The sequence below is a fragment of the Leopardus geoffroyi genome, chromosome C3 (genome assembly GCF_018350155.1).
Source record: "Leopardus geoffroyi isolate Oge1 chromosome C3, O.geoffroyi_Oge1_pat1.0, whole genome shotgun sequence".
NCBI classification, from domain to species: Eukaryota; Metazoa; Chordata; class Mammalia; order Carnivora; family Felidae; genus Leopardus; species Leopardus geoffroyi.
Window position 1 is genome coordinate 144,185,780 of NC_059338.1, and position 24,731 is coordinate 144,210,510.

The following is a 24,731-nucleotide window of genomic DNA, read 5'->3' on the forward strand; positions in this document are numbered from 1 at the left end:
GCATTCAAGATCTCAAGCAGGTCAATAAAGCTGACGGGGAGGATTCCAAGCTGGAGAACAGAAAGGACTGGAAAGGTAAGTCAGAGCTCGTCTATGGCAGCAGGTAGGTGCCCACCCTACCCCATCTGTACCGTTTACCCCCCACAGTCCGTGGGAGTTAGTAAAAGGTTTTTAAGAAGGAAGGTAACATGAAGACAGCATTTTATCAAGATGCACCTATAGGTAACACACAAGCTGGACAGGAAATGGAACCCCTGAGGGATGGAGTAGCCAGCTGGCGACAGCTTTAGTGACGCCATCTGATGAAAGAAGATGGGCACTCGACTTGGAACTCAGTGAAGAGAGAAAGAAAAGGGCAAATATGAACAAGTCAAGGAACAAAACCACTTAATGAGTGAATGCCCAGGAGTGTGGTTGATTCTCCAAGGTCTTCCAAAGATGGTTCCTCCGTATCAGAAGCTCAGTGGTACTTTAGCAGAAAAGCTAGGAGAGATGCTGGTTTATTAGCAGGAAGATCTGGAGATCCATTCGTGTCCTCGTGAATTTGAGTTTGGGGTAGACTATCGATTAAGTGAATCTAGCAAGAGACATAAATGTTGAGATAATCACCGCGGGAAGAAAAGCTGGAACCAGGCTTGAATGTGATGTTCCAGGTTGAAAATGACCAAATGGCTGAGCGAGACCCCTGGTGGATGGGCACATTTCAGCCATAGTAAGGGAATGAACAAAGAGGGCAGGAAAGGGAGGAGATGAGAGCCCCTGACCTAGAAGACAACAGAAAACAGAGCAGTAAGTCACAAAGTCCTGAGGCCAGGGGGGAAAGGAATGAAAGTGTCCCAGGTTTGTGTATCAGGATGGAGAACCTCCAGAAAGTACCAAAAAGAGACAGTGCCGAGGGAAGGCAGAGGGGAAAGAAAGGACCAGGGTGAGCACAAACAGGAGAACAGAACCCACTGACATGTTGTGAGGTATGAGGCAAGGAGGGGACTCGGCGGCGGTGGAGGTGAGGGGGTCAGGGCTCAGCAGGGTAAGAACAACAGTGAGATCAACGTGAACATTCTTTTCAAAATGAAAAACATCCAGCAGCACCAAAATATTCTCCACCAAGCTTGCACCAAAGGAATATTCAAAGCTTCTATTTTTATCCTCCAAATATGAACAGATAATTTTCCTGAAGAGAATTTGCAGGTGCATCTGAAAGGGACTAAGTAAGAGAAAAACCACTGCAAAACAGCTAAGTAATTCACTGCTGACTGGCTTCGTAATAATGAACTATGCCTAAGCACCCTAGAGTTTCAGGCTGGGTTTAGGGATTATTAAGCAAGTATTGAGAACCAAATGCTGAATTTCAGCAGCACATATATAACCCAGGGAGTGTGAATCCATTAGGCTTTCATGCTAATAACTTCTGTAGAAGGTGAAAGAGAGTTAAAAGAAAGAGGCTGAAGTTTAAATCAAGTCCTACTTTGCCATTAGCTTTATTTTTTTTTTTCAAAATTCTCAAACTGGTGACCGAGCACGATAACCTCCTGCACGAAGCTGTTTTTAAAAACTAAAATCCCGATATTCATTACCCACGTGAAATGGCCTCTTACGTATGACAAGAGAGCAGTCATTTACCAAAACAGGTATAAACTGTACAAAGACAGAATTCCTCTATTACTGTTTGATGGGACATTGCCTCTTCAATGATTTACGAAGTATCACTGTTTGATTAACATCGGTTTAAAATGAAGAGAGAGAGAGGCGGAAAGAGAACACGATTCATTACAATCTCGGGAAGTCCCTCGTGCCTCTGGACAGCCGCTGTGCCTCAGTGCCTGGAACCACAGCCCACGCCCGGTGGCCTCTGGGGACAACCCCGAGGACACAAAGAAGAAACAAACATGGCAGCTCCCAAGTGCACCTCAGATACAGCTAGTCCTCAAACCTCATGACAAGCACCCTACCAAGCACAGACCATGATGCCAAAACTCGGGTAACTGGTATTTTCCTCTTCCCTACAGATAGGCAGGGACCGCTGGATGGACTTACTACATCATTCGACGCCCTTCAGAATGCTCGTATCACCGCTTCCCAAAAACGTAGAGTATCTCATTCTGACATAGTCTTTACTGTTTTCAAAGGAAAGAAATCTACTGATTTCCACATTCGCTCCTGGGATGACTGGATTTCGGTATCGTTCGAAGACGCCCCCTACCACCACCAGTATTTTCTCTCTGGAACTCTCCCACCCGACTTTCTCCTGGTTTGAAAGTGTGCTAGCCTCACGGGTGCCCAACAACATCAGCTCTGGAAATCTGCCACGTGCGTGTCGCAGGCTCCCCGGTTCGAGCTATGGCCTGTAAAGCAAATTCTCTCCAGCATTCGTAAAGCCACCTGCCACTGCATATTCCATTAGAGAGTGACCACTAATAAACCAAGACCCCACAGCCAACGTCTGGCAGAATGACACAGTCTAGCGTAAGGCTGGAGACGTCGTGTTTTGAACTGGACAACTGGTAATCGCTGACTTGACCAAGTAAGATATCCTCTTGCAAAAGTGGACGTGAGTAGGCGATACAAGTTGAAGATCAAGAAATGTGAATATGAGTCCATGTGGCCAGCTAGGGGAAGATGTACACACGGAGTTCCTTCTTGAGGTCTCTGCTCTAAGAGGGTTCCTAAAGTTGAAAGGTCAAAGAAGAAACAGATGTATAAGTGGTACTAAGACATTCTGTTTATTCTGGGTTTGTTAACGGGTGATGACGCACTTAAGGAGGGCGTACCTTTGTATCTGAAAGGTAATGCCTGACCCCCTACAACCTCCCTGTGCCTCAATTCCCTCATCTATGAAACGGGCACTCTTCAGAATGGCCACAAAACATACAGATCATTTCGGAGAATGCAGAAGTCCCAGAAGCCTGGATCACTGGACCATGGACCGGGTATTAATATACAATATGGGGTTAGATCGGGACACAGTTGAATTCATTCCATTTGGTGACTATTTATAGGGCACCCATTGGGTGTTAGGCACTGCTCTAGGCGCCCTGGGGAGACAGCTGCCAACACACCACACTTCCTGCCCTCACGGAGCTTACCACAAACCTCTATTAGGCGACATTCGCCTGGAAGAACCACAGAGCAACACAGGAGAGTGTGACCATGCTGTCAGAGAGGGGACCCCACTGTGCGGCCGTGATTACTGCTGACGTATCCAGAGCTGCTTTGAGCGGCTAGAGAAGGCAATTCTAGTGTCCTCGGAGCCCCACAACGTGGCCCACTCAGGGCTCTGCCTCCCCCTGTAATAAATGTGGCCATAACTATTCTAATTGCACACGCGTACATCACACTGACTTACTGTCAGGTTACAATTAATTCACTTCACTAATTTTTAAACAACTTCTCAACAGACGATTACGCTTAAACTTCTCACCAATTAAAGCTGCTTAAGAAGACGGCTTTATTTTACCTGGTTCACTCATTACTTCCTAACACTACATAGTACAGGTGTTATATAACCTATTTACTACTGAGCATATTTAGTGGGTACAGCAGTTTGAGGGCTTTGTGTCCATCCATCCACACAGCATTTTGTCCTTGTCTCATGAGAATTTCCAAGTGCCCCCTGCTTTTAGCCAGAAGTGGCACTTGGCTAAAGAGCATCCACGAATCTCTACAATCTGATGTATTGCGCAAGTTGTGCTGCCTTGAAGCTAAGTGACAGCTGAAATAGTTCAAACTGGCTTTTATTTTGGGACCTTGCTGGGTGAGGTCTATAATTTGCAAAATTACTAAGCTGATGAGTTTGTGATTCTAATACCCACACAGTCTGGCCAACTAACGTCCCTGTAAATTAGAAATTAGTACAGGGGCTTATTTTGATTCTTCTGTGGCATTCCAAACGGCTTCTCTATTTACCTGGTAGTGACTGCTTTCACATGGGCATTTTAGCATCTAGAGGTTTGCTATGTAAAGTACTTTTTTTTACTTCATTCAAAGGTAGCTTTGATACACTAAGGTGAGTTTATAAAGCAGGAACTATGATCATAGGTACACTACATTTTCTACATGTTCATGAAAGTTTTCTAAAAATTTTTTTTAATGTTTATTTATTTTTGAGACAGAGAGAGACAGAGCATGAACGGGGGAGGGTCAGAGAGAGAGGGAGACACAGAATCGGAAGCAGGCTCCAGGCTCTGAGCTGTCAGCACACAGCCCAACGCAGGGCTCGAAGTCATGGACCGTGAGATCGTGACCTGAGCCGAAGTCGGACGCCTAACCGACTGAGCCACCCAGGCGCCCCGAAAGTTTTCTAAATAAGGTTGTCAGCTTGTAAAAAGCCGGGCATACAACTGTACTGGCTGTGGACAACACAGTCTAAGAGATGTCATGATCATGGCGGTCTGTGCGAGGGGCCCCCTAGGACCAACACAGGATTCATCTGTACCAGCCTATGTGGTGCCTCTGAGCACCCCAATGTCTAGGTAGGAATCCACGCTGCTGCAGGAAGTCATTCCTAAGTAGCACGGTACTTTGTGCAGCCCCTGCAGAATGTATTTAAGTACCAGACAAACAGCGGTCACATTCATTGGTTCAAATACCTCCCACGAAAGAGTAAATGTACATTCACCAAATACAAAGGAATCAGTGACTATTATACCACTTTTTTGGAGAGCCAGTACCGCGTATCGTTTAAGGGAATGCAATTCTAGAATCATCCTGATTACATGCAAGTCCTATTTTACTACTGTTACCTGTGGAACCCTAGACAAGCTATTTTACCTCTCTACGCTTCAGTGGCCTCATTTATAATGGGGATAATAGCAGACCCTACCCCAGAGCTGTTAAGAGGATCAAATGAGGGAATAAGTTGCTCAGTACCCAGAACGCTGCCTGCCCACGGTAACCACTGTTGAAGCGTTCAGATCTGGAGTATCCACTGGGCAAGAAAATCAAAGCACAGAGAGATTAAATAACTTGTCGTAGGTTTAAGGGTTAGTTGGTGATCTCTTCCGGAATGAAAATTAACTCTTGATCTACAAGAAACAGTTTTTATGAGACCACGCTGTTTTATTTATTTATTTTCTTGAGAGAGAGAGAGAGAGAGAAGGGGGAGGAAGGGGGAGAGGGAGAGAGAGAGAACCCCAAGCAGCCTCCACACCCAGCACGGAGCCCCCCACTCAAGGCTCGATCTCGAAACGGTGAGATCGTGACCTTGGCCGAAATCAAGACTCCCACGTTTAACCTACTGAGCTACCCAGGCATCCCGAGACCACATTGTTTATATCCCAACTTTCTGACCAAGGCAAAACCCATGGCTTGAAGTACTTATTACATCTGAAAAAGCAAATGCCCACGACACCCGAGTGCTTTGATTACTGACACGCGTCATCCTTAACAGGCCACCGGGGCTGGGCATTCTGAAGCCACATGCTGCCGGCCCTGGGCTGACATTTACTAGCTGCCTCTCCTTGCGGGGAGAGGCATGCTCTGTGGACAAACAACTCCAGTTTGCACAATCAGCCATCGATAAGACTCGCAATCCTAGGAGGAAATAACTGTCCAAAAGCTGTAGCCTCGTGCCTCCGCAAGGCACCTACCGCTTTCGTTCGCGTTCTTTAAATACCAGCCGATCCCGGGTGCCCTGCCCTCGTAAAACCATCTCATTGGCTACAGTGCAAACAGCGTCTGCCCCGGTGCCCTGAGGGAGAGGGATGTGTTCTAAAGATGAAAGTGTCACTCAAAGTCTCCGGGGCCAACAGGAGCCAGGCCCGTTTCCAGGGTGTGAAGCGGGACATCTAGAAATCACAAAAAGGCCTGGCATGCTAATGACCGGATGCTTTATATCTATTTCACTTCTTCTACAAGGATCCAGGGAGGTTTGATAACGGGTTTTGACACAGATTGTAGCTCCTTTTTTTTTTTTTAAGTTTATTTTATTTATTTATTTTTGGTGGGGGGAGGAGAGGCAGAGGGAGAGGGGGAGAGAGAGAGAGAGAGAGAGAGAGAGTCCTAAACAGCGTGGAGCCTGATGCAGGGCTCAATCTCACGAACCGTGAGATCAAGACCTGAGCCGAAATCAAGAGCGGGACGCTTCACCGACTGAGCCACCCAGGTGCTCCTCCCCTATAGATCGTAGCTTTTAGGTAGCGGAACATAACACGACACTGGAGACGAGTTCCTCACCCACATCGTCATCTAGCATATTAGAAAGTGCAGTCCTACGCCGTAAACTCTGGCACACAGAGTTCACGCACTACCTCGGTGTGCTACAGCCGGCCAGAGTACCTCTCAAACCGTGCTATAGAGGCTGTGTTAGCATCACCTAACTAGCCTCCCTCACTTATGAAAGGAGATGGGGAGAGCTCGCTGGGAAAAAATTACAATCCGCAGAGCAGAAGATCCAGGTAACCTAGAAGGGTGAATAAACTAGAAATAGACAGGCTGCGGGAAACGATCTGTATAAAAAAGCAGCCAAAACCCAGAGAGGTCACACGCTATCATCTCTGCGTTGACACTGACATTGCACCCACAAGCCTCATTACTGTTGCCTTTGGCTACACAATCAGGAAAAGGCACCCAAGCCCTGTTGGTCAACAGCTGAATAAAAACGCATATGTACTATTTTAAATCAATTAACATCTGCAATTTTAAAATGTCTTCATCATAAACGCAATTTTAGTGCAATTTCCTGGATCGAGTATAGGGTTCAGTATCTAAAAAGAAGGAATAACATTATTTTCAGTCCAATTAACATTACGTGTTCTAACTTAGCCCCTGATTATAATGGTCAAATCAAAACTTGTAGCTGATGGAAGCAGAGAAATCGGAATCTATTTCTCCGCATGATACACACACGGAGGCTAAGGCTGGGAGACTTTACACAGCCTCTCTGAGGTCAAATCCTTCTAAGAACTGAAGCTAGACCCCTGCTTACTCCCTGTGAGAGACTCAGGGACAAGGAAACATGGTTCCTTTTTCGAGCCGCTTCCAGACTTAAAGCAGAAGTTAGCCGTCTGCCAACCATCTGGTGATCAGATTACTGCAGGATTACCAAACCCTATCGCTAAAATGGAGAAAACGGCCATACACACACTACTTTAAGGAACGTCTTCACTTACCAGATGGTTCACACCAGGAAGTGCTGTTGACCCCAAGTTCTTCCTCCACCAGCCAGTGTAGCCCCACACCTCGATGCCACATGTGGGTGACAGCTGGCCACCACTACGGTGAGTGAACTGCATCATCCAGGGTAATGCCCTCACCTTCCCTATCTGGCATTGACACTCCCAGCTTATGGTGCACCTGCCATAATTTCCTCTGGCTGCAGCTTCCCTGAATAGGGGCTACAGAATACTGACCAATCCAAATGAGGGAGGGGGGAGAACCAGTAGCATATCAACTTGCTAACATGGTGGCTGAAATGTCACCACCAATTAAGTGATGGGGACCACCAGAAATATCTACTCATGGCGGCATGTTTTAAGTTTTGGTAAAAGGGAGAATAACAGAAGAGTGGGAAACATCACCATGCTTTACGCTGAAGGCGTGGTCCTATTTCTTGCTGGAATGAACATTTCCACCTCATGTTTATTCACGTGGTTAAGTTACTGTGGTGTACCTTAGCAATTCAGCTTTCCCCATTTCTGACCCCCCCACCCCCGCCGAAAACAAGAAATTGTGTGCATTTGTTGCGAAAATTTATTTTATCAACCATCATATGGCAACAAGACTGCTGAAAAAAAAAAAAAAAAGGATCGTAGAGAAAGGAAAAATATCATATGTGGACATTTTAAGCCTCACTGAACATGGAATTTAAAAATGCTGGTCCTGGGGTGCCTGGGTGGCTCAGCTGGTTAAGCGTCCAACTTCGGCTCGGGTCACGATCTCGAGGTTCGTGGGTTCGAGCTCCGCATCCGGCTCTGTGCTAACAGCTCGGAGCCTGGAGCCTGCTTCGGATTCTGTGTCTCCCTGTCTCTCTGCCCCTCCCCCACTCACACTCTGTCTCCCTGTCTCAAAAATAAACAAACATTAAAAAAAGTTTTTTCAATGCTGGTCCTGATCTAGGGGGGTGACCATCCAGGAGCACCTGGTCTCTAAATGTTTGTACATCAACTTCTCTTTGTGAGCATTATTTCAGATACTGGAAAACACGAACTGCTTAGAAAAAAACCAAACTGCTTTGCTTTTATGTTCAATAAATAAACTGTCACAGCACACAGATGGATTAGCTCTGAGGACAGAATGATCTGTGCCCAAATCAAAAGCAGAAGAAAGTAAATGTTTTGCAGGAAAAGAAAAGAGGCAGGGCGGAGACAGTCTAGTACGTCAAAGAAGAGGTGACCTTCAGAGAAGGAGCTGACCTGTCCGGGCAACTCAAACCACAGTGAAAGAGCAGAACAGGACTCAGTTCCGAAATTCCTGCAGCATTTCCCATTGTCCAACCGACTGACCTGGTACCCGACACAGCCTACCAAACAGAGATAACTAATTAAATTACGATTGTAAAAACAAATCACGCGAAAGGAGCACCAGGGGAATACAATGTCAAGACCTGTGACCTCCATGCGATCCCATATGGGTAAGACTTTCCGCGTGGACGGTGAAGGTGTTCCAAAGGGAGCAAACGGAGCTGGTGACAAAGGCCTCTTGGGGAACACCGCCCATGGCTGGTGCTTCCGGGTTGGCCACCGGCCCTGTGCCAACCAGCATGGGATCGAACAAACAGGTAGGTGAGCTCATCACACGCATTCTAAGGGAAAGGAGCTCAGTCTTTGAGTCACACGAAGGCTAATAATCTAAGCTCTTTGCATTTTTAACGTGACCCACACAGAGGAGGCCCTCACAAGGACTTCCTCCCAGCATTCTTAGAGTGAGGATGAGTCAGGGCTGAGTTTCCCTCCCCAAAGCAGGGCCAGTGAGGAGGCCCTGAACCTGCCAGCCAGCCAGGATAACTGCAATCCAGTCTCTGGCATGGAGGGCAGCACTGTGAAGAATTACCTAGAAGGATCGGCGGGGGGGGAGTTGTATAAATTAACATGGTAGGGATATGCTTTCTTTAGCTCCGTCGGGGAGTTTCTTTTTTGGTTTTAATTTTTCCAATGAAGTTTATTTATTTATTTTGTGTGTGTGAGAGAGAGGGGAGGGACAGAGAGAGAGAGAGAGTGAATCCCAAGCAGGCTCTGCCCTGTCAGCACAGAGCCCAATGCAGGGCTTGAACACACGAACCCATGAGGCCATGACCTGAGGTGAAACCAAGAGTCAGAGGCTTAACCGACTGAGCCACCCAGGCACCCCTCCCTCAGGGAATTTCTATCAAAACAATCTCTGTGACCTCAATTTACGGAAGTGCAGGAATGGCAACAGAAAATGACATCTTTGCTGAATTCTTAACAGATATCCCAAGCGGAGGCGACTGTAAACGTGGTCTCAATTTTCTCCTCTGTAAAATCAAGGAGTCGGAGTGAAATCTGCAACACGTGTATCTTGAACATGCCACGACGTCAGGCGCAAATATGACACAGTGCTGAACAGCCGTCAAGAATGTTCCCAGGGCCGACGGGGAGCCACGAGGGCAGCGTTGCAACCTGATCTAGAGTGAGTGATACCTGAGATTTCGAATGTAAGTGAAAAGAGGCTAACACAGATTTATATGCCAACAGTAATCACTCTGGGAGAGAAAGACCTTTTGCAACTCAAACCTTTTGCAATTATCCTCCTAGTAGTACCTTTTGAAGATGCAGAAACAAAAACTGGGTGAGTTACTAGGTCAGAACAATCTAGAATTCATTTGGCCCCCTACACCCTGCATTTCAAACCCAGACAGTGCCTGCCTGTGTCATGTTGTGGTGACGCCTATCCATCCAGCCGACAGAGAGAGGAGAGCAGCCTCGGAGATAAAATGCTAACCGTGGAGGCTGGAGAGGCGAACCTGTACAACAATGAGAAAAAGAGAAAAGAAACGTCTGCTTTCCAGTGCTAATTAACATAGGAAACAACTCTGAAAACAGAGCCGAGAATGGAACTCATTGTAAAGGGATGCAACGAGAAAAGCTTCAAAGATTATACAAACACCGTATTCCTGGTTGAAACAGAGCTTCGTCTGTACGACTGAAGTGTGCGACTTAAATCAGAAACATCTGAAATCCATACAATAAACAACCTTCCTTTTAAAGAAGGAAAGCCAAATTCCATATTTGTGTATGAAAACCGGAAAAAGTGCTAAGGACTTGGTTCTTTTAAGAATCATATGTAACAATTAGAATTCATTTACTGTCGGTATCAGGCTTTGGAGGTTAATCAGAGCCTAGGATTATAAAATCAAATAGGAAAAAAAAAAAATGAACATGCACTTAGTGCCACTCATACATGGAAGGCCTACCATTACTTAATTGTCTCTAAAATCACCCTGAGGGGCGCCTGGGTGGCGCAGTCGGTTAAGCGTCCGACTTCAGCCAGGTCACGATCTCGCGGTCCGTGAGTTCGAGCCCCGCGTCGGGCTCTGGGCTGACGGCTCAGAGCCTGGAGCCTGTTTCCGATTCTGTGTCTCCCTCTCTCTCTGCCCCTCCCCTGTTCATGCTCTGTCTCTCTCTGTCCCCCCAAAAATAAATAAACGTTGAAAAAAAAATTAAAAAAATAAATAAATAAAATCACCCTGAAAAACGACAACATACTATCAGATGTTTTTCTTCTTCATCTAAACACAAGGAAGTGAGGGAAGGAAGTGAGGGAAGGAGGGAGGGAGGGAGGAAGGAAGAAAAGAAGGAAGGAAGGATGGATATTTACCAGAAAAAAATCGAAGAAAATCTAAGTTTACATTACAGAAATACAATAAAAAAATAAAATAAAAAACAGGACACTCAGTACTTGGAAAAGGGAAATTCAAATGTTTCTAGGACTTGAAGAACTGTATATTTAACCTACTCAAATACACTCCTGTTTAAATGGTTTGCTCTTCGATGGTACTCAGGTCAGATCTATACCAAAAGCAAACAAGTCTCCGTGAGAGTTTAAAGCCCAGGTGACCCCAGGGTAGAGGGGACAGGGGTATGGATAGGAGGGACTCACTAACATCCCGTTCAGAATAGCAACTAAACTATTCCCTGGTTTCCAGAAACTTTCACTGGTCACTGCTACAAATTTTGAGCAGTAGCCGCACTCTTTTTACTTGTTTAATCTCAGGGCAAACCATAACCTATGTGCAAACACGTAACAAAGTCGAATTTGTCAAGTTGTGCACATCTCCAACGGAAAAAAATCATAACGATTGCGTGCCAACTTATAGTCAAATACAAAAACTTTTAAAACTCAAAATGAAAAGAGATTAATGTCTATTGCTGGGAATACTAAGCCAGTTCAGGAGTCACTGTATCGGGTCTCTTTCTTTCTTTCTTTTTTTTCTTTTTTTGTAAACGTTTATTTATTTTGAGAGAGAGAGAGAGTGCATGCAGGGGAGGGGCTGAGAGAGAAGGAGAGAGAGAGAGAGAGAGAACCCCAAGCAAGCTCCGCATGGTCACGCCCAGAGCCCACGCGCAGAGCCCAATGCAGAGCTTGGTTTCGTGAACTGTGAGATCATGACCTGAGCCAAAATCAAGAGTTGGATACTTAACCGCCCCCACAGTGCTAGATTTCTATCATGAAGAACACACACTGGCAGATAAGAGAATAAGTCTGATTCCAAACAGAACTTAACACTTCTGGCTGAGCCTGGGTCTTTCCTGTGAAACGCAACCATAATACTGTTCTCTGCCAGAAAACAGTGATGTTAATAGAAGCAGAATGCTTCCTTCCCAAATTAGCTGAGGAACGATGTAGCAAAGGACGCCGACAAAACCACTCTAAGAGGCGATGTAACTCAAGAGCACAGACGTACCACCACGGATTCTAACAGAGAGGCGGACGGCTCCCTCAGGTGTTTAAGTAATGAAGGGGGGCTGCCCACCAGAATACAAGTCACAGCAGAAAGGGGTAGTGGCGTGACTGCTCGAGGCTGCCCACTGCTGTTGGTTTGAACTCTTACCAGGACCTCTGAAGACGACACCCAGGCCACTGCACGGGGAACACGAGAGCAGGGACAGACAGGGGCTTGTTTAAGGCCCATCTCAAAAACAGGCAGGAGGTGGGTGGGGGGAGGGGCAGGAGGGCAGACAGGGAAGGGGGGGGGCAGGGAGAGACACAGGCAGCAGGAAGGGAAGGCAGAAGGAAGGAGGAGGTGGACCCCGGGCCCATCAGCATCCTAAACTTAGGACAGAGCAAAAAGCTGCTTTCAAATACACCCAAAGTATCACCCCCGCTACAGGGTCTTGATTTCTACTTTAAACTCGATTATGGTAAGATGAGAGGCAAATTTGAAAAGTCATCATATTCTCAGTATCCTAACAAAGGCATTTTCAGTTCTCCAATTGCCTTTGCTGTGTTTTTAATTCAGTTCCCAGCTTCACCGAGCATGCCCGCTGCCAAGCACGGGTGCGAAGAAAACACAACAGGCCTCTATCGCCAGAAGGGCTCAACAACATTCACATCCTAAGGTCACTCACGGGCACTCGAATCATATACTCTGTCCTTTAACTGATGTTCTTAAGCCATGGAATGCCATTTGTCTCAGGTATACCCATGGCGAACATATAAAAAAAGTGGTAAGAAATTCTCCAATACACCAAGGATTCAAATATGCTTTGGTTCCAAGTATAGGAAAAAGAATGTCAAAGATTTTTCTAAAATTAAGCCTCATTTAATTTAGGTCTAGTAGAATCAAATGTTATTAGAGTTCAGTTTGCTTCCCCTTTTATAAAGTTTTGGAACAACCACATAATATGGGTGGTAATATTTCAGTATACTTAAGAATAACGAAGGAAAGGCCGTGTCTAATGAGAAAGACCAAAATATCGACACATCTATAAATATGATCAAAGACATGTGTGGACAGGCTGATGGATTCTAACATTGTTCAAGAGCTAATATCATTTATTCTTAAGGTAGTTTAAAAATTTTGTAAAAATTCAAGAAAAGGCTGTCCTTCATATTTAAAAACTTAGACACTAATAAGAATCAAAAGATGAGCGGGGTATATAATTCTCAACTATTCGCTCCAATAGTTAACCATACACAAAGCCTTTTTGAGTTAACTTTTGTGTCCAAAGTGTAGGCAATGATTTAACCAGCTAATGAAATTTTAAACAATGTCAAGTTGTCAATACATACATACCGTGTGGTCGCCAAACTGAACTTGTAGCTGTCTTGCCTGCTACTGTTACGTATCAGCTAGCGTTCAGAGTCACAATCTCTGTCCCATTCTGCACACACTTGCTGTGACAATGCTATTGTCATTTTGACCAGCACCACTGAGGGCGACCATATGTTGAGTGCATTTATGTGCCTGGCACGATGTATTTTACCGCTGATGCTTGAACAACGTGGGGTTGGGGCACCAATCTCTGAGCAGTCAAAAATCCACATATAGCTTCTGTCTCCCCCCAAACTTACCTACTGGTGGCCCACCGGAGACTGGAGGCCTTACCGGTGACATAAGAATATCGATCGACTATATTTTGGATGTTATATGTATTATCGACTGTATTCTTACAATAAAGGAAGCTAGAGGAAAGAACATATTAAGAAAAGCATGCGGAAGAGATTACACATTTGCGACACGGTACGTAGATCTACTGAAAAAATCCGCATAGAGGTGGACTCACACGGTTCAAACCGTGTTGTTCAAAGGCCGCCTGTATATGACCACCTCATTTAATGGGTAGAGTAACCAGGAGAGGGAAACATCACTATCTCCACTCTGCAGAAGGTGATGGCAACAAATAGCTACTAAGCATTCCCCATGAGCCCGTCTACGTTGCAACTCAATAATAACTCACTGAAGGCTCACGATAATCCTATGATACAGCACTACTATCATCCTGACTTGACAGATGAAGAAACTGGGGCACCAAGCCAAGAGCTCTCCCAACATCACATCCACCATGTGGCAGAGCACAGATGCTGACCCAGATGTGCTGAACGCCGAAGCCACGACCTTATTTACCAACCCCGAAGAATCTGGCTCTCCCATGCCTGCCCTCCATGCCACCTATGATAAGGGCTATAAGAAAGGGCAGGGGTGGTGCGGCCACAGCCGAACACCTTAATCCACAAGCCAACTCATAAATCTGGCTGGGCCCCCCAGCCCTGAAGAAACTCACAAGGAGGAAACTGAAATCTGGCCTCATAGGTGGCACATGTGACCCAAAGGCCAGGGCTTCTAACTGCCCAGAGCACAAGGCATCCCAGAATAAAGAGCCCTGCACAGATGCCCTATGTCCCTTCAATGGTCACCAACGGCTACGTGCCCAGCCACACTAGGCTCTCAGTTACTGAGCTTAACAAGTCAGGGACCTGCCTCACCAGCTAACAGTGTAGGAAAACCAACAACTGGGGAAGTGACGGAATAAGGGCTTTTGGAATCATGGCAAATTATTTTTGGATATAGTGGGGAAGGGGTTCCAGGGGGGACTGACTAACTTCACAACTGTCAACCTGAGGACAGACAGAGGCACTGTGAAGAGAGGAGACGTCCCAAGAATCATGCTTGAAAAGGTTTTCAGTTCAGGGAGAAGCTCCCCATTCCCACCGAGCGTCCAAGGCCCAGGTTCCCTAGGGAATACTGCAGTGACTGACGCATTCTTAATACCATGTGGCCTAAGTAGTAGCTTGATTACAGTGTACTACAAAACATGAACATGAACCAGGCATGTGGGAGCCCCAGCAGCCACCCCCTGCCCCCCCCCCCCGACAGAAATTGCCCGTTCAACTTGGCAGTTACCAGGAACGCGAAATAAATAAAGGTGCGATACTCCACAGAAAATATGAAACCACCTTTACCCCTGATATTTTTGCCAACTGGTTCAGGGCACTTATTACTGACTGAATGTCTTTATTAGCCACACGAGTCCATGTGTGGAGAGGAAAGGAATTAACATGTCCGCACCCCCATTTAGGCAGTATTATCGCCAGGGAGTGGCATGAGGGCAGACGGTCACATCCTGTGTTGCAGACCTGTAACATTTCATTGTTGTGCAATCTCCGTATCATGTTAGTGGCTCGGAAAAAGATGCCAAATCTCACACCGAGCGAGAACACTTACAAATTCACCAGTCAGGGGCCAGCACACCACTGCGCCTTTCTTTACTTACCCCGTGAGCGACTGCGATCCTGACAGCCCAAACTGGGGAGTTAAAATAGCCACAGAATTCACGGAAAAGCCCCTGCAGGTAAACGCCCAGGCAGCTTCAAAAAGGTCGGGGAGAGCCCATGGGTTTCAGGGACAATGAGGACAGTGACAGCCAGGGGCAGGAGCAGAGACCAGCAGACATGGTGCTCAGGTGGGCAGCAGGTCCCAAGAGGGGCTTTCTGGCAATCCCTCCACTCCCCCAGGGCAAGAAAGACAGGATGGCATGTGCGGGCTCAGGACAGTGAGCTGCACCACGGGACAGACGTCACAAACATCTGCTGGATGAATGCATGTAAAGAAGGGGGGGGGCGGGGTGAGAAGGAGGAGGGGGGAAGGAGGAAGGAGGGGAAAGGGAGAAAAGAGACAGGAACAGAGAAAGGAGGGAACAGAAGAGAGGAAGGGAAAGTAAATCAGAATGGAAAGGTGGGGGCGGTGGGGGGGAGGGCAAGTGGTGGAAGAAAACACCTAAATTCTGCTCAACAAATAAAAGGTTGTATTTACTTTACGATCATCAGGGTTACACATCAATTTAGTAAGAAAAGTTTTAATTACCTTTTATTTCCCCTTCAGACCTTAGAGTGTCCTGTTAACGCTCGATTCAAGATGCAGAAAGAACAGGGTAGGCGCTCCGGATGCCCAACTGGGGATTTCTAAAGGAAAAAGACACACAAAAATTATTCTGGAGGATATAAGTGATTAACTTTTCAAGTATCATTAAAAAAAAAAAAAAAAAAAGACCGATTTTCACTGAATAACAGAGACAGTGCAGTGTATTTTCTAACATCCCCAGGGAAAATGGAGCCCAAAGCCTCTTTCAAATGCAGTTGCTCTAGCAAATTTCAAGCATGGGGGGTGGGGGGTGCTTGCGTTTGGGCGTTCATTGGAAAACAAACCCAACAAGGAGCCTGTGTACTGCCATCTGCCGGGAGCCCCCACCCAGGTGGCTTTATGGCACTCCAAACTCAAGGCCCCCACAGGCCTTGTCAGTCCTAGTTCCCAAAACCACGCAGGAAACGAGGGAGCTTCTTCACCAACAACTGTATCACTGGGGAAGGAAACAGCTACGCTGGAGGAACTTGGTTAACGTTTGGAAGGGAATAAGATATTACGAAACGGGCCACACTGCTTGTCCCATTCTCCGAATGCAGTTAAGCATGAGCTCACACACACACACATGCCTCGTTGTCCCCGGGCTTCTTTCTCTTGGAGCCAGGACAGACCTTGGAGGCAAGGACGTCCCAAACCGTGAGCGCACAATGTTTCATTTTTAGGAAGGAAACAATTAACATTGACCAGGCATGCCCTCAGGCCCAGAAACAACGTGATTCCGGTTCACAAAGGGGGAAAGAGACGGAGAGTCCAATCCGTATATCTGTCTGACACATAAATGCTCTTATTATACTTGGATATACTTGCATCGACCATGAAAGTGCTTGTTATCTAAACATCCGGCAACTCAAAAGAAAATACCGCGGTGGGAAATGTAAACGTCTTCTCCTCTTGTACCTGTTCTCCTTGTGTATCATCAATCCAAATAACTAGATCTTTGTTTACGTGAAAGTGGGAGCTACAGACAGGGAAGGAAAATGCACTGACCGTAACGAGTTATCTTTTTTATTGAGATCTACTGTATATTTTGCATGGATATAGGAGTAAGCAATAGTAAAAATTTTAACCACTTCATTAAGGTCAATGCCAACTTTCCCAACCATCATTATCTCCTTTCTGGAGTGATGCGTAATGAACGATAAGCCAGAAGTTTATTAGCAAGGCTGCAGATCTTGACCTAGATTTTGCATAGCTTTAAAAAAAAAATAGAAAGCAAGCCTGAAAATGTCTATTTAAATAACAACTCAGACTGACACTTCCCACACTCACAGTTAAAACTTTCAAAACAATCTACTTTCCCTGTGCCTGTATCTAACAAGGTTCAACAAGAACCTAAAGTAAAAATTAGTACCAGATCAGAAGAGAAATATGAACTCCAAGTTCTACATTTCTGTTTAATTGTTTACTAACTGCAACTTAAGACTTTATTTGGTGGTGCCTGGGTGGCTCAGTCGGTTGAGCATTCGACTACAGCTCAGGTCATGATCTCACGGTCCGTGAGTTCGGGCCCCACGTCAGGCTCTCGGCTGACAGCTTGGAGCCTGGAGCCTGCTTCGGATTCTGTGTTTCCCTCTCTCTATCTCTACCCCTCTCCCACTCACACTTTGTCTCTGTCTCTCAAAAATGAATAAATGTTTAAAAGATAAAAAAAAAAAAAGACTTTATTTGCCTGCTGAAGTATATGATTCCAGAATTCAAATGAATAAAATCATACACCTTTGACAAAGCATTAGGGAAATTTTTATTAAATAGGGCCCAGAGGTATTTGGGATTGATGGTGACTCATAATAACAAAGTAAAAAGTTTTACATTTTACTATTTTCCAACCACAATTTTTTTGTTTTGCCCTAAATTGTATCATAAATTCCTTTTCACCTTTATCATTACTTTTGCTTTCTCTTTCTCACACTTTTGAAGAGAGAAAACAACAAAGAGGTCAACCTTACTCTAATGATTGAGAGATGTCAAAATTCACACCTCGGATCGGGATGGAGAATAACACCGTAAATGAATTTCAGGATTGGATTTGTCTTCAAAGTTGCCATGTGACATCGAAATCATCCTCATAAAAAATAATTCACAGCATGTATTTTATTTTATTTATTTATTTTTATTTATTTATTTATTCAACGTTTATTTATTTTTGGGACAGAGAGAGACAGAGCATGAACGGGGGAGGGGCAGAGAGAGAGGGAGACACAGAATCGGAAGCAGGCTCCAGGCTCCGAGCCATCAGCCCAGAGCCCGACGCGGGGCTCGAACTCACGGACCGCGAGATCGTGACCTGGCTGAAGTCGGACGCTTAACCGACTGAGCCACCGAGGAGCCCCTCACAGCATGTATTTTAAAGCTAAGACCATTGTATGGCCATCTGCTCGAATCCGCTCATTTCACATCCGAGGAAATGAAAGCCCAGAGTGGTCAAGTGACCTCTCCAAAGTCACACAGCTCACCTGGTCCTATATCTCAGATTTCATAGGTGCCAATCCAGGGCTCTATTAGATTCTCACTGATCTTTAATTCCTATAAATAAATTCTTCAGAGCTCACATTTTCATCTATTTTCTACACACCTATGACTCTACACAGCATGAACACCACTTGAAACGTCAACTTAACTTTACATTAATATGAAATGCTACTCAAAATGATAAAAAACATACTCTGCCCTTTGCTCCACTGATAAAGCTAGATTAAGCCACAAATGCCCAGGAGAAGTCCCAAATAAAATTTGGGATACTCTTAGGTTTTCTAACCTAGATACGTCTACTCTAAAAATAGAATTTCCCTCTCTTATTCACAGTCAAATCATCATCATAGCTTTGCTACAACACATTTTCAAGAAGATTTTATAGAGAGCTAGCAAGCAAAATGTAGGTATCCTACAGTAAAAGCTTATATAAGCAGTTTTTAAAGTAAGAGTTAAGATAATTTACTTTTAGATCCATCAGTTCAGACAGAACTCTTATTCTCCAAAACTCTGGAATCACTCAAGAGCACTTAATTTACCTAGACCGGCAACTTATTACCATCAGCAGTCATCTGTCGCCTCCTCAGTTATTTACTCCGCGCCGAGTGCCAGGTACAAGGGAACCAAAAAGCATGAGAGGCTGTCCTTGCCTACTGTTGGCTGATGAGGGGAATAATTCAGCGGGCTTTCATAGAGGCGTCTAGGTGAGGGAAGGTTTGCACACGATCAGTGTATACGTAGGTATGTGTGTTTAGAGGGGGGAGCTAATAAAACCACGTGGTTTTTCTCAGAGAACGAGTTGACAGGTTTAGTAAGGAGTACAGCTGACCCTTGACCAACATGGGCTTGAACGGTGAGGGTCCACTTATACGCAAGCTTTTCCCGATAAATGGGGTACAGTACTGTAAATGCATTTTCTCTTCCTTAGGATTTTAATAACATTCTGTTTTCTCTGTAAAACATATGACCTAGAAAATACGTGCTCATTTTTGTGTTACCAGTCAGGCTTCTGGTCCATAGGAGGCTGTTAGCAGTTAAGGGGGGGCTCAGTCGGTTAAGCGCCTGACTCTCGATGGCGGCTCAGGTCGCGATCTCGTGGTTGAAGAGATCGGGCCCCACGCACTACTTGGCTTCTGTGCTGACAGAGCAGAGGGTGCTTGGGATTCTCTCTCTCCCTCTCTCTACCCCTCCCCTGCTGCCTCTCTGTGTCTCTCTCTCTCTCTCCCAAAATAAAGAAATAAACTTAAAGAAAATAAAAATAAATACTAGGCTGTTAGCAGTTAACTTTTGGAGGGAGTTAAAAACTGGATGTGGATTTTTGACTGCATGGTGGGGGTTCAGCACCCTAATAACCCCTGCATTGTTCAAGGGTCAACTACGGATGTCAGGAAGCAGGGTGAGATACATGAAAAGAAACCAACAGATAACAGATGAATCCCTCTGGTCATGCCCACAACAGCAGCAATAAATAAATAAATAAATTAATTAATTAATTAATTTAAAAAAATAAAAATAAAAATAAAAATAAATTTAAAAAATGGTGCAGGAAACAAAATACCCACTGAAAGGAATTCCCTTCTTGAAAATAAGTCAGCAACAAAATACCTTCCTTGTATCTCTTCAGAATAACTCGTTAATGGTATTAAAACCCAATGCCAGACAAAAGACCCCACTGGGTGGGGGCGGGGGGGAAGACAAGATTTATTTATTTATTTTTAACGTTTATTTATTTTTGAGACAGAGAGAGACAGAGCATGAACGGGGGAGGGTCAGAGAGAGGGAGACGCAGAATCCAAAACAGGCTCCAGGCTCCGAGCCGTCAGCACAGAGCCCGACGCGGGGCTCGAACTCACGGACTGTGAGATCATGACCTGAGCCAAAGTCGGCCACCCAACCGACTGAGCCACCCAGGCGCCCCAAGATTTAAACACCTTCAACGAAGAAAATAAACAAATGCCAAGTGAGCACAAGAAGAAAGCTTCAATATAGTCAGCAGGAAAATGCAGAGCAAAACCTTAATGAGATACCACTAGAAACTCACGAGAATGACCAACTTTTAAAACAGCAAAAATACCAAGTGTTTGCAAGGAAACGGAGCAACTGGGATCCTTATACACCTGCTGGCAGAAAATTCAACATGTTGCAGGCACTTTGAAAAATAATTGGGCAGTTTTCTATAAAGTGAAACACACACCAGATGACCCAGCAATTCCACTCTGAGGCATCTGCCCAAGAGAAATTTAAAGACCCAAATGCTGAAGACTTACACAAGAATGCGGAGAGTAGCCTTATTCATAATAGCCCCAAACTTGAAAGAAGGCAAATGTCCACCAACTGATAAAGAAGGAAACAAATTATGGCGTAGCACACAAAGGAACACAACTCAGTCATAAAAAGAAAAGAATTACTGATGCATACGATAACGTAAGTCAGTCTCAAAAACGTTATACTAAGAAGCCAAACACAAGAGACTATATGCATAAATCCATTTACATAGACTTTTTTGGAAGGCAAAACTCTAGCAAGGAAAGCAGATCAATTATTGCCAGGGGCCAGGGTGCGGGGAGAAGGGGTGAATGCAGAGAGGGATGATAGAACATGCTGGGGGCGGGGGGAAGGAAATGATCTATGTCATGGTAGGAGTACTGCTACATGATCGTGCACATTTGTTGGTTTTTTTTTTTAATTTTTTAATGTTTTATTTATTTTTGAGCAAGTGCAAGTGGGGGACGGGGAAACAGAGAGGGACAGAGGATCTGAAGCGGGCTCTGCGCAGAGAACAGTGAACCTGATGTGGGGCTTGAACTCATGAACCAAGAGATCACGACCTGAGCTGGACGCTCAGCCAAGTGAGCCACCCACCCAGGTGCCTCGATCGGGCATATTTGTGAAAATTCACTGAATTATATACCCTTAAAATCAGTGGACTTAATTGCATACACAGTATAACTAAACAAACCTGATTAAGAACAAACAAAACTCAGTGCCACCATCATTTAACTTGAAAATCAACAATCTCATTAATAAAACCTAAAAATGTACTCAACATTTTCCAATACTTTATTTTTTTAAGTTTATTTATTTATTTTGAGAGAGAGAGAGAGGAAAACAGAGAGAATCCCAAGCAGGCTCTGCACTGTCAGTGTGAGCCTGATGTGGGGCTCGAACTCACGAAGTGTGAGATCATGACCTGAGGCTTTCGAAATCAAGAGCCAGACACTCAACTGACTGAGCCACCCAGGCGCCCCAACATCTTCCAATACTTAATAAAGATTATAGCAATCGATGGGTAAGTACCTAGAGACCACCAAAAAAGAAAAAGAAAAAAAACCAATAGTCAAATTGCTGATAGGGAAACTAAACTCTTCCATTTTTCTACAACTTCCGATAGGTTGTAGCCTTATAACAGATTTCCAAAAAAATGGGCTAATAAAATTTAGTCTAAAATAAACTCCCCCTCATTGTAAGTGGATAATCTTCCTAAAACTACTGATGATCCATGTGGGGTAATACATAGGAGATCAAAGAATTATCAATAAATGCAGAGACTAAAAAAACCCAACAAGTATGGAAATGTGAAGAAATATGGGTCAGATTGTAAATCAACTCCAAAATTATGATTTAAAACTCTTTGATAGGTTAATTGGGAAACACTTTTTAAGCATCCACAAGGCTCTGAGCTGGTCTACTGGACAAGCTTATCTATGATGTAAATAAGGATGTAAGGTAGGCTTATCAAAATTATAGCTGATTCAGAGGTTAAAAATGGCTACAATATTACATAACAGTGATTCTACATGTATAAAGATGGGATAATTTTATAGCGTTAGTGTCAGATATAAGGGAAAATTGCATTCATTTAGCAAATATTCCCCGAGGGGCTGCCACGTGTTGGTAACTAGATGGAAAAAAGACACCAAGATTAAGTAAGAAAGAGCCCTTGCCCCTCCTAAATTTATCAACGAAAAAATATAAGTAACACACTCTGCAGTTAGGAGTGATAAAGTAATTAATCTGAAAAAGACCTATGAGCTTGAGTTTATCACTCAAGTGTTACATATACATAAAATACTGGTAAAATTACAGGCTGAACTAACAAAAGTATCACATTGAAAACAAATACACACAAGTAGGGGCACCTGGGTGGCTCAGTCGGTTGAGCGTCCGGCTTCCGCTCAGGTCATGATGTCACGGTTCGTGGGTTCAAGCCCCGCGTCGGGCTCTGGGCTGACGGCTCGGAGCCTGGAGCCCGTTTCCGATTCTGTGTCTCCCTCTCTCTCTCTGCCCCTCCCCCGCTGTGCTGTGTGCGTCTCTCTCTCAGAAATAAATAAATAAATGTTAAAAAAAAATTTTAAAAGAGAAACAAATACACAGAAGTACTACTCTGCTCTAACTGCATCAACCATACAGGTGGAAGGGTAATGCTCTATTACGCTCTGGACATACGCATTACAAGTCTCATTCGGAAGTCCAGCTTAGGCGCCCGAACCTTCTGCATGTTGCCATCCGCCCACCGCTAAGTCCCCAAGATGATGTATGAGCCTGGAATTACCCCGTACCTCCTATACAACCCAGGCTGATCGGGGTGTTGGATACTGTCGGACCTTGACACACTGAAACATGGGCAGATAGGAAAAGGCCCAAGAAATACATTTCAATCAACTGGGGGAGTGGGGGGTGGAAGGCGGATTATCGTTGGAAGGAGGAGACACTATTCTGAATGGCAGGAGTTAGAGGAGCAAAGGTAGCTCGTGATATCAACATAGCATCACTGAGCAATCGCAACGTCGTTTGTTTTCTTTATTTTATGTATTTATTTAAATTCAAGTCAGTTAACATACCTCGTGGCCCTGGCTTCAGGAGCGGAACCCAGTGATTCATCCCTTACATCCAACACCGAGCGCGCATCCCGACAAGTGCCTCCGTGCCCATCACCCATTTTCCCCACCCCACCCCCGCCCACGCCTGAACAATGTCAAATTTGAAGACGCTGCCTCCTGAGGTAGGGAGACTTGGCAGCACAAGTTTACTGAGCCGAGAATTCAGCCACATTCTCTTTCTAAGACTTCATGGTAACACGCTACCTGTCATCCCACAGCCCGTCTCTCAACGCCCAGATTGTCAAGCTTCCGTGCGGCGGCAAAATCAATCTTTCTCGTATCCTTTTAGGACCGTGTGCCCCCACCCACCCCCGTGCCCACAATGCTTGCGCTCTTTCAGGGGCTCTCCGTCACTGATCACTCCAGGATCCGGGCCCAACACCCCGCAGGCTGGCAGACAGGGCCCCCTATCAATTTCACCTCTCTGTCACTCTCCCTCATATGCTGTGTCCAGCAGTTCTGAATCACTGCGGAACATGATCACAGGGCCACACTTTTTCTTGCCTTCACTGTGTACGTGCCACTCGCAGTCTGAAATACCCCACACCTCCTGACGTGTGTCTGGAGCCTTCGGCCCACACGGCCTTCACAGAGTCCGCCCCAGCCCTCTTGCCAGAAGAATTCCATGCTTTACCACGTCCCCCCCGCTCCATGCCCACGGCAGCTTACTGGTCTCCAGGAAAACGCTCACCCCGTATACAAAGATTAGTTATGGCTGCATCTCCCTGCTAAACCTTAAACCCCCTGCCTGGTTATCCTAATCCCTAGGATTTCGCCCAGGTTGTGACACTTTATAGGTATTTTCGACGAGTCAGGGATTCCAAGGTAACCCAGTTCTGTATGTCCCGTCTGCCCTTATACCCATGAGCAGTGTATCAACTTGGCTTATGCAGGAGACACAGAGGAAGCCCAGACAAATGCTATCATCCTGGAGCTACAGAAGACACGTGGGCATTTTTCTAAAGAATCCAAGCAGCCCTGGTTGGGATAGAATATTAGAACCAAAATGATTACCCAATGGACGCGCTCGGCTGTTGCAAAGTCAGCTGGGCTCAACTCTTGCTTCCACGCCTTCACTAACTAAGTGACTTTGAGTAACTAACTTGACCTCTTACAGCCCAGGTTTCGTAGTCTATAAAACGAAGATAATTATAGCCCTTACCTCGAAGGGCCATTGTGAGGACGATGTGCCAGTGTATCATAAAGGAGGTAATGAAGGAACCAGTACATGGCAAACACTCACTAAATGCCGATGTCTCAGCCGCCTCGTCCTGCCTGCTTTTCCCTTAACGAATGGAAACACTGCCTACTTCGCAATAAGATGTCTCAACAAGATGTGTAAAAATGCCAGGCACATAGGAGTCACTGGATTATGAATCACTGATTTCTAAGCCTAGAAAATTACCTTTTCTTTCCAAAAAGACAGGATTATACCACTAAAGAATCTTCTGGAGGTTCAAACCAACAAGACCATAATCACCTGACATAATACTCCTCACATGCTGTGAAGACAGTTTAAAAAGAGGCTTTTAAAAAATGTTTATTTATTTTTGAGGGGGGGAAAGAGG

The 24,731-nt window shown here is 45.1% G+C and overlaps 1 protein-coding gene across 6 annotated transcripts in view; it reads right to left on the reverse strand.

Moving 5' to 3' along the window:
* FAM110B (family with sequence similarity 110 member B) overlaps window positions 1-24,731 on the reverse strand; it is a 146,491-nt gene that overhangs the window by 93,743 nt on the left and 28,017 nt on the right. For 5 of the 6 annotated variants that reach the window (XR_006706686.1, XR_006706688.1, XR_006706687.1 and 2 more), the window contains exon 2: window positions 15,758-15,855. The gene's annotated coding sequence lies outside the window, so the exon portion shown is untranslated. Of the gene's footprint in view, window positions 1-4,161; window positions 4,173-15,145; window positions 15,148-15,757; window positions 15,856-24,731 lie in introns of those variants that run through there. The other variant, XR_006706689.1, reaches the window with a different exon arrangement.